Source organism: Calidris pugnax, unplaced genomic scaffold (genome assembly GCF_001431845.1).
Source record: "Calidris pugnax isolate Ruff unplaced genomic scaffold, ASM143184v1 scaffold24, whole genome shotgun sequence".
Taxonomy (NCBI): Eukaryota; Metazoa; Chordata; class Aves; order Charadriiformes; family Scolopacidae; genus Calidris; species Calidris pugnax.
In genome coordinates this window covers 40,190,435-40,200,828 of record NW_015090922.1, presented here as the reverse complement: position 1 = coordinate 40,200,828, position 10,394 = coordinate 40,190,435, and positions in this window count along the sequence as shown.

Sequence of the window (10,394 nt, the reverse complement as noted above, 5' to 3'; positions counted from 1 at the left end):
CCCACCGTGAGGCCGGCCAGCGGTGAGAGGCAACCAAATCGCTTCCCCTCGGTGGACCCAGAAGAGGCTGCGGTCCTACCCGCTTCCCGCCGGGGAGCGGCCGGCCGGGCTCCCCCCCCGCCGCCCGGGCCTGTTGGCGGTGAGGCGACCGCCGCGGACACGGCGGCTGCCGGCGGGGCTGGCCCAGAGCGTCGGCTGTGGCTGGAAAACACGGTCCTGCCTGGTGTGTGTGAAGCCTGGAGAGAAGGAGGCTGAGGGGAGACCTTATCAATCTCTATAACTCCCCAAAAGGAGGGTATAACCAGGGGGGGTCGGTCCCTTCTCCCAAGTCACAGGCGACAGGACAAGGGGAAATGGCCTCAAGTTGCACCAGGGGAGGTTCAGGTTGGATATTAGGAAAAATTTTGACACTGAAAGGGTTATCAAGCATTGGAATGGGCTGCCCATGGCAGTGGTTATGGCTGGAGGAGTTGAACTCCTCCATCCCTGGAGGAGTTCAAAAGATGGATTGACATGGTGCTGGGGAATATGGTTTAGTGATGGGTTATTTTGTCAGAGTTGGCCTGATGGTTGGACTAGATGATCATGAAGGTCCCTTCCAACCTAGATGATTCTGTGACAGGACAAGAGGAAACGGCCTCAAGTTGTGCCAGGGGAGGTTTAGATTGGATATTAGGAAAAAATTATTCACCAAAAAGGGTTATCAAGCCTTGGAACAGGCTGCCCAGGGAAGCGGTGGGGTCACCATCCCTGGAGGTAGTTAAAGGACTAAGGTAGATGTGGTGTTTTGACACTGAAAGGGTTATCAAGCATTGGAATGGGCTGCCCATGGCAGTGGTTATGGCTGGAGGAGTTGAACTCCTCCATCCCTGGAGGAGTTCAAAAGATGGATTGACATGGTGCTGGGGAATATGGTTTAGTGATGGGTTATTTTGTCAGAGTTGGCCTGATGGTTGGACTAGATGATCATGAAGGTCCCTTCCAACCTAGATGATTCTGTGACAGGACAAGAGGAAACGGCCTCAAGTTGTGCCAGGGGAGGTTTAGATTGGATATTAGGAAAAAATTATTCACCAAAAAGGGTTATCAAGCCTTGGAACAGGCTGCCCAGGGAAGCGGTGGGGTCACCATCCCTGGAGGTAGTTAAAGGACTAAGGTAGATGTGGTGTTTAGGGACATGGCTTAGTGGTAACTTGGCAGTGTTGGATTAATGGCTGGCCTTTATCTTAAAGGTCTTTTCCAACCCAAACGATTCTATGATTGAGGAGGTAGACACCAGTACACAAATGTGTTCAGATGAGAGAAAATTTGCTGTCATTTCTAGCAGAAAGTGTAGTCCTGTTTCCACACAGATGAATCAAGCACAATTCTGACTTGTCAATGTGGCAAAATTACACTTTACATTTATATGTAGAGAAAACTGCAAAATTTGCCAACTACCATGGGATACTACTGTCTCACATTAACACTGAGGACATCAGTCATGGCTGTGCTCTGCCAGGTGGAATATAACAGTCCCTGCCCCCACTGAACTCGATGGAAACAAACTGAAAAACAGGTGCAGTTTTCCTGTTACACACCTGGGTTGTATTTATTTTATAATCAGCAGGAATTTGAAAAGGAGTTTGATTTTAGGGATGTTTATAGTGCTGCCTTAAAAGACCTAGCACTTTGAAAGGATCTGGTAGGGAAAGTGGGATTGGTGTTTGCATAGGGCTGGGTGTTTTTCCCCTGATCCTAATCTTTGATACAGTATGTAGGGTGAGATAAAGACTGCTGGGTAATGTAAAAGGAATTACCCAGAAACCATATAAGGTGACCAGGATGAGAAAAGTGAGAGCACACAGCTCAAAGTTCCGGGGCTTTAGAGTATATAAGAAAGAGTGTGAATTAACCATTCTCGATTCTAAACAGAAAAGGGATGCCTTTCTTATAGCTACCCTATGGGAATGGCAGACCAAGAATCCATTTATATCTTTGTCACCTTTCAACATGACCTCTTTCCATAGAAAAAAAGTGCTTACTTGAGAAGAAATACTGAAATTATCACTTAAACAATCAGAGCTGCCTAAGACAGTTGTGTCACATGATTTTTAAAAGTTGTCCTGAATCATGCATTTATCTATTTTAAAATAACAACAACAAAAAAAAAACCCCAACACTCTTTTGTGTATGGCTTTGCCTTTGAGGAATGATTCTTCATAGTCTGTAAGCTCCATCGTGAGAGTAAACTGCCACTTGGAGGACACTGGTATGTCACTCTCTATTAGTAAGTTTTGCCATTAGTGCTTTTCACTGCAAATTCCAAGAACACACTATTTATGATTATTAATAAAAAACCCATTATTGTCATATTTGTTGAACAAAGTGCTAGAGAAAAGACTGGTGCACACGGGATAGCATTTTTTTTAGCATCTCAAATCACTAGGAGGAGATGAAGATGTGAGAGGAAAACTCAGATGAAGGTGGAAAACTGGGAACCTTTAGCAGTGTGTGTGACAAAGCACTGCTTCCACAGGTGACTCTGAGAGAGTCCTTTTTTAATCTGTTATGAAGAGATCTTTTCAGAGGGTTCTGGTTGCAAAACATCCACAGCATGGAAAGATGCATCTTTAAAATTGTGATGTTGAGATTAGTGAAAAGGCAGTCAATTAGTTAATTTGATTTGGTATCACGGGTCAGTCATGGTGAAGGAGTGATGAGTAAAGCCATACAATTGACAAACCTCCTTCACACAGAATGACGTCCAAAGTGAGGGTTCAGATAGGAATCTCACTTGGTATATTAGAGGGGTATGCTAAGGTTTCCCTTGCCTTCTTTTATAGCAGTCAAGATCTTTTAATCTAACCAGACTGATTATGATTTAACATATGAAAGTCCACTTTAAAGGGAAAATGTTGAAATCAACAGATCACCTTTCAGCTGACATTTGGAGTTGAGTCATCTCTTGCTCTTCAGCATTTTTCCATTTCATCCTCCTTTCTCCGTGGATTTTTTCCTTTCCTTTACTCTTCTGCCTTGCTAGTTTTATCATATCAGGTTTTTTTGCCTCTTTTCACACTCCCATCTTTGGTCCTTTGTCACTCTTTCTACACCTGAGCAGTCACAGATATTTCACATTGCTTTCTGAATGTTCCCACAGCTAAAGAGTGGGAGGTGATCTTCCGATGTCCCTGCTGCCTTCAGCTGAGAGAAGCAACAGGTTGGAGGGCTACCTCTAGAATTCTGCATCCAGAGAAAAGTGGGAGTATTTTGGAGGGTGGAATATCTCTTGTCAGCAAGTAAATGCCCCTTTGCTTTCCTTTTCTCCTTCCAACTCCTTTTCCAGTTCCTGTCTTTAGGGGAGGGAGAAGGAGATCCTTCTCCCTTCCTATCAGAAGGGGAGGAATCCTTAAGATCTCGTGTTTGCTGACTGCAGAACTATGTGAAGTACAGTTCAAACAAAATTGTGGCACTGGTATGTTAGAGGGGCAGCCTCCATGGTAAAAGGATACAGCCTTCAGCTGTTTGGCTCCTGTTAACTCACCTGTGGCATATCTTGTGTTGAAGAGAATGTCCATTCTGTGTTTATACATATTTTTAAGCACAGTTCTTTGGCTATCATTAGAAATTCAGCTGCTACGTCAGCTGTAGAAATCACCTCAGTGTAACTTCCAAACACTTTTATCTTCTTCCAAGTCATTATCCAGTTTGGTTCACATTTCCAATCCCTTTCCCTCCCCAGTCTCTGAAACATGCTATGCATTATAATGACTCCTGCTCCTCACTCTTGATGGTAATGGATGTTTACCGAGTCTGAATAACTGCCTTAATGAAAAAGAGTCCTGCATGCTGATCTTAGCAGGTGGCTTGTATGTTTGTCAGGAGCCACATCAGAAGAGGAACAACAGGGGTGTTAGAAAACAGAGTTTAGGAGCACTGGGGAGGGCAGGGTGTAGGGCTGCCTGCTGTCTGTCTGTCTGTCTGGGCTGTGTGATCCCCATATCCTAGACTTTGGGGCATAGAACGGGTGAATGTTCCTGTAGCATTCCTTGCCTGTCTTGATGTGCTATTTATTGAGTGATATTTGCAGTCTGGGACTTCTGTAGAAAAACCTTTGGTGATACACAGTAGAAACAAACAAAAAATACCTGCCTGTGTCCAGTATTATGCTACTGGAAGCAATGGTAATTTTTTTTAAGCTCTGAGACTAAATATAAAAGATTACTTATGACGGCATTTCCTCGAGATTTCTGGCCACTTGCACATAGCCTCAGTGGTCACAAATTCCTCAGGAAATGTGTGTGTCATTGAAAACAGTTTGGGTTTTGCCTTTTATGAGCAGCTTTTGACTTCAATAAGTAAAGAAGAAATAAGGGGAAATACCTCAGCATAGCTTTTCCTGCACATGACATTCAAAACAATTACGAACTGATGCTCACATGCAAAACCTTTTATTGTTTTCGCATGTTCTAGTTAATATTAGAATGACTTTTGTTTAAAGCTGAATTTGCCACAGAGAAGCATTTGCAACATTTGGAGGCTAAAGTGCTCAAAATGTTGCTCTGAAAGTAGCTGTGGGGTCACCTCTTACACTCTGGGTGAAATTGAGAGAACTTTCTGTTCTGGTTGGTTACGCTTTATCTCGACTGTGTAAAGAACTTTGTGTGCAAAAGACATCTGGTACTTCGTAACAGAGACACTATGAGCTACTTTGAGTCAGGTCACAGGTTTCTCAACAAAGTCAACAGCATCCCCTTAAAAATAACTCCGAAGAGCGTGAAAAGCACAAGTGGTAAATTAGTAGGCTTTATTTGTGTGTTTAGAGTTTGACAAAGAATGTTTGACCTCACTATGAGTGTAAGAGGAGTGATGCAGAGACACCTTCTTTACTTTAGCCAGTGACAATATTTTCAACTTTCCACAACCTTTCCTGATGAGCTCCCCTTAGTCCTTGCCTCTAGGCTCTGTGAAGAGAAGGAATAAGACACTTTTAATACTAATATTTCTGTGTCAGTATTACCCAATTATTTGTAAGGGAGAGGCGTGGGTTAATAAAGCAGACATGAGCTTCCAGCACTAAAACCTATGCCTAAATTTAAGTGTATTTCTCACAGCTCCTTGCTTGGGTGAGACTTCTCCAGTGAATAACCAGTGCAGGTGCAGCTGCTAAAGGTGGTCAGACTGGAAGCCACCCAGCTTTAGGTTCAGGGTTGAGTCAGGGCCTGTCTGGCTGCAGGCTGTAGCTCCAGATTGGTAGGAGACTGGGCTGGGAATCCAAGCCCTGAACGTGCACCAGAAGTGGCTGAGAGATGCTCCGGTGAAGTGCTGACTGTTTTGTAAACGCAATTAATGAAAAATTGAATTTGAAGTGTTGTTGGGAGGTCAGTGGAATTTCTCACCTCCTCTTCCACTTATATTTTAACTGTGTGCGTGCTAAATGAAAGGGCTCTGTCTAGAGAGGCAGATTGACTGCACTCACAGATACTAGCCTTTTCTTATTAAGAGACTATTTTCAGTAACAGCAGCTGTTTTAAAGCTTAACTTCCTTCATCCCAAAACTATGTGCAGATGAGCAGCATTAGCCAGACGGCGTTTATTTAGGCAGTAATAATGATCAGACAACCAGATAAAATTTTTATTCTTTCTTCCAGACTGACGTGGTTATGATTAGTTGTAGGTATTGCGCTCTCATGTTCAAAGGGCGAGGAAGCCACAGAGCTTTCCACTGGTCCTTGCCTGTTTTTCTGGAACTTCTGATAGGAAAACCAAAATACTTAATAGAATAGAAAGTTCAAATTTAAAGTGAACTGCTTAATACCTACAGAGAGAGAGATGCGGCGTGTAAGTTGGCAGTTTTTCTAAGTGAGCATATGCCTTTTCTTACCATCTGATGAATTCTGCACCCCTTGTTGAACATCAACAGTGAAAGCAGTTTCATGATTACCCCATTAAGGGATATGGTTTTGATGAGGTGAAGGAGACCTTCCTCTTGTCCATGAGTCAGCTATGAAGAAAACTCCAGAAAGAGGTGATCCCAGATTGCCTGTTGTGGCCTTTCCCTAATATGTAGTAACTACCATTTTCACAGATCGGGTACTGGAAGAGACTGCCTTGTGCAGCAAAATCAATCCTAACTTAATTCTTAAATAAGAATCGAACTATTGCTGTTGATACTCCCTATTTGTAAGAATCCTTCCAATGGAGTTTTCCTGCTTGGTCTGAATCTGTGAGTTTCGTTGTCTGTTGAGATGTTACAGCTAGCCAGACACAAACAGGTCAATACAAGGGAGGAAAATGCAGGAATACAACAGAAAGACTGATTATGATACAGAAGATGAACCCGAAAGCTAAATAATTAAAACAAATGAAAAAAGATCTTGTATTTTTTAGACTAGCCAAGTCACCCAAAAATTAGAAAATTTGGGGAGAAAATGCAGTCAGTCAAGTCACAGCAGGGCTCCATATCTATCTGGATAATTTTCATGGTGCAGTACACTTTATTTCTTGAGGAAAATGTTAGTTTCTGATCCTTCTTACTATAATAAATTTCTAAATGAATTCTGATAACACCAAAATCTTTAGTTATTTTGTCCTATTAGGTAATACAGACTGCATCAGAAAAAAAAAAAGGAAAAAAAAGGAGCATATAGAGCAGATGAGACCTATAATGAGGCATTTAAAAATGAGGAGTGGGAAGAGAGGGCAAGGAGATTGGAGTTTACATGCTCAATATGTAACTCCAATTAACATTAAGTTATTTAAAGCTTATTGAACTAGAGTCTGCCCTCAGTGTGATCAGGCATTTGAGGGAGAATATCTTCTATGGTTTTAGCATGTAAGCATTGGTGGGAGTTGTTTGAACACTCATAAGGATAGTAGACTGTGTTAACTGAATTTATTTTCAGTGCTGGCCATTTACAATTGTAGCATTTTCTAATTGCATTTTGTTAGTTAGATGAGCACATGTTCTGTGTTCACAGAAATGCATATATAAAAGTAAAGGAGACTGATATTTTAAAGTAGTCTCACATTCCAATTCTGTTTTTTATTGCACGCATGACACAAGACTAAAGCAAAACTAAAGACTTTTTTTTTTCTGAACAGAAGTGAATGTTGGGCACAACCTGTCCGTGTAAAATTTTCATATTTACTCAAGTATTTGAATTAAAAAAGGGGTAAAAAGAGTGTTCTATTTGAAAACATCACTTTAATAAAATCAAGTCATGACATCAATAGATTTTTAGAAGGAAAGTGCTTACCTTCAGAAACATGAATTCATAACAAAAGTACATCAAATCACTGCTTTCAAAAAGAAAAAAGTAACTAACTTTGGAGAAAACAATTGGCAAAAGTCTATTGCTACTCTTTGACCCTTATTTCCTCCTGTGTAGATGAATATATTATCAGCATTTTACTTTTTCATACTTTTCTTCAGAAAGATCTCATAGGTCTTTAAAACTGCATTAAACACGGCACGTGGCAGCAGTGATCTGTGCCATTAGTCTGGTGGAACCCAACATCTAACAGCCAGTACCACCACCCTACAACTCCTGAGAGAAGGGGCCTTACATCTCTGTGACAAGTAGGCTAATTTCTCCCAAATCTTAAATAATCCTGAACCCCAGTTCTCCTACGTAAGTTCCATGGGAAACATCCCCTAAGTGTAAGGTTCAGGATTTATTTGCTGCATCTTCCTTACAACACAGATTTTCTAGCTAGTGCCTTTGTCAATGGGCCACTGGTTGTATGCCAGATACTAACCCAACAGAAAAAAGCCACATATTCAGTCACCCTCTCAAAGCAACCAAAACCATCTTGAAAACATGGATTTTGCTCTTCTATTATCACACATCAACATTTTTTCCGTTTCAGTTGTTTCTAGTACAACATATGTGCTGCTTTTAAATTGGAAGTTAGGCCTCTTCCTCTCATTTCATTTTATAAACAGATGCTTTGTGGTATTGTCTCTCCTCATGCTTTAGAAAGCCCTGTCCATTAATTTTCAGATTTAGGCAGGGGTTCAGGCCTTGAGCAACCTGCTCTAGTGGGAGGTGTCCTTGCCCATGGCAGGGGGGTTGGAACTTGATGATCTTTGAGGTCCCTTCCAACCCAAACCATTCTATGATTCAGACCAAAAACCAAGGGGGGCATGAGGCAGTGTAATAACACATTCATAGGAAAGAAGGAGAACATATTCGTTTACTTGGAAAACTGAAGGTTTGGGGTATTTAAATTGGGGTGGTTTTTTTGCAAATTTTGAAAGGTCTTGTAAAAATGACATTGGGTGATAAATCCCAGGTGTTCCTCTTCTTGTCAGCAGCTTTATGACAAGGTGACTTAGACTGAATAGTTTGAAAAAGCAGTGAATGTGAACTAGTTCAGATCACAATAGTTGATGGAGTTCCTCAGTACAACACCAGCCACGAACTGGAGAAGGGTAAAGAAAAACTAAAACAGTAAAATAGAGCAAAGCGTAGGAGGAGCCAAGCTATTTCACAGCCCCATAATTTATGTGAATCTTTATGGTTAACACGGAGTGAATAACATATGTTTTTCTGGAAAGGAAAGGACTATAGAATGAGGTGTTCAGTTTCTCTGTCAGCACTGCTGTAAAGGGGGAGCTGACAAAATAGCACACAGAGTGTGTGAACGAGGAGAACAGACCAGAAAAGAGGAGGACTGAGGAAATACCATGGTTTGAAGTGTATTTGAACAACTGTTGTGGTATGTTACATTATTCTAAGTGCACCAATTAAATCCACAGACTATGTGTACGTACAAGTAAGCATGGGTAGGCTTTCATTCTGCTCGCTAGTCAGTATTTGTTTTTTGACAATTTGCCTGTTTATTTAGGTGTGCCGTTCTGCTTCACTGAAAACAAGATTTTGGCATGGCTTTTCCAAAAAGAATTGCCTGCACTTGTGAGACTTGTCCACTATTAACATACAAACCACGATGGGAGTTTGAGGCTGATGAAGAATGATCCATTCCAGCCCCAGGGTGGAGGTGGTTTAGATTTTACTGTCTGTAGCCCTCATGCAATCCCTGCCAGCCTGAGGCTTGGCGATGGCACACATACCAAAAAATGACTAGTCCCCATAGGTAAGTAGGGTAGTTTAGGGCTCACTGGCCCTGATGGTTATTGGAAATAGGAAAAATTTTGACACTGAAAGGGTTATCAAGCATTGGAATGGGCTGCCCAGGGAAGTGGTTGAGGCACCATCCCTGGAGGTGTTCAAAAGACAGGTTGACATGGTCCTCAAGAATATGGTTTAGTGTTTGGGTTTTTTTTTAATTGCTTATTTCTTATTTATTTTTTTGCCCGAGTTAGGTTGATGGTTGGACTAGATGATCTTTAAGATCTCTTCCAACCTACACAATGCTATGATTCTATGGAAGTTGCAGGAATTGAGTTAAAGTCATTTGCAAGCTACTACCTTTTTCTTTTTTTTTCCTCCAAATGTGTGTGTGGGACCCTCACAGTGGAAGGATGGGGGGGAAACCATCTTTCCCTGTAATCTGCACTCTATTCCTAGGACATTTCCTCACTTTTGGTACCCCAGTAGTACCAGTGACCTGGGCAGGCTGGTGTGGGAAGGGGTGAGCAGAGAGCACGGGCAGGCCAGAATTATCTCAGCAGTTTGGTAAAGCAGGGGTGTGGCTGGAAAAATCTGTGGATTTGGGGGGAAGCCAGCTCTTGGGGTGTGGGAATTACAGTGCCATGTAAAACTAGCTTTGGAGGGCAGGGGAAGCTGGAATAAGGGCACCAGTGCTCACATTTCCCCCCTCTGAAGCCAAAGTAACAGCCCTCCTTCTGTCACACGCCTTCACCTCATGCAATCTTTGCTGCCCTCATCACCAACTTTATTTTCTCTTCCTTATGCTCCCATTACTCTTCCTGTTCTTCATCCCTCCCCCTCCCTTCTCTCTGCTCTGTTCTCTGATGCTTTTTGCCCAATTAGTCCGCTGATGGTTGGCTTCTGTTACCAGTATTGGTAACAGAGGGAGAGTCACTGCTTCCTTATCCCTGCAATGGCTTCCTGTGTCTTTTAAAAAGACGGGTGTAATGACAGCTTTCCTGTGCTCTTCTTACAGAGTACTGATCTTGAATAATATTCTCTGCATATTTTGGTAGAAGTTCAGCTGAATTCTCTCTTTACTCCTTCCAGAAATTTGAAATAGACTTTGTCTGGTCCTGGAGATTTATTGCAAACTACATGGAAGGAGCCAGAACTGGTGCAGATCTTTTTCCACATGGAAACACTGGTGCAGAGAGATCACAGCATGCCTGAATAAAAACAGAGATGCTCTCTGAGCTTAAAAATGCCTTTTAGAAGACACAGTAAGTAAATCTAGTGAGCTGCCGCTCAGAAGGCTGCCCCGATACAGGAACAGAAGTTCTGGATGGGCCA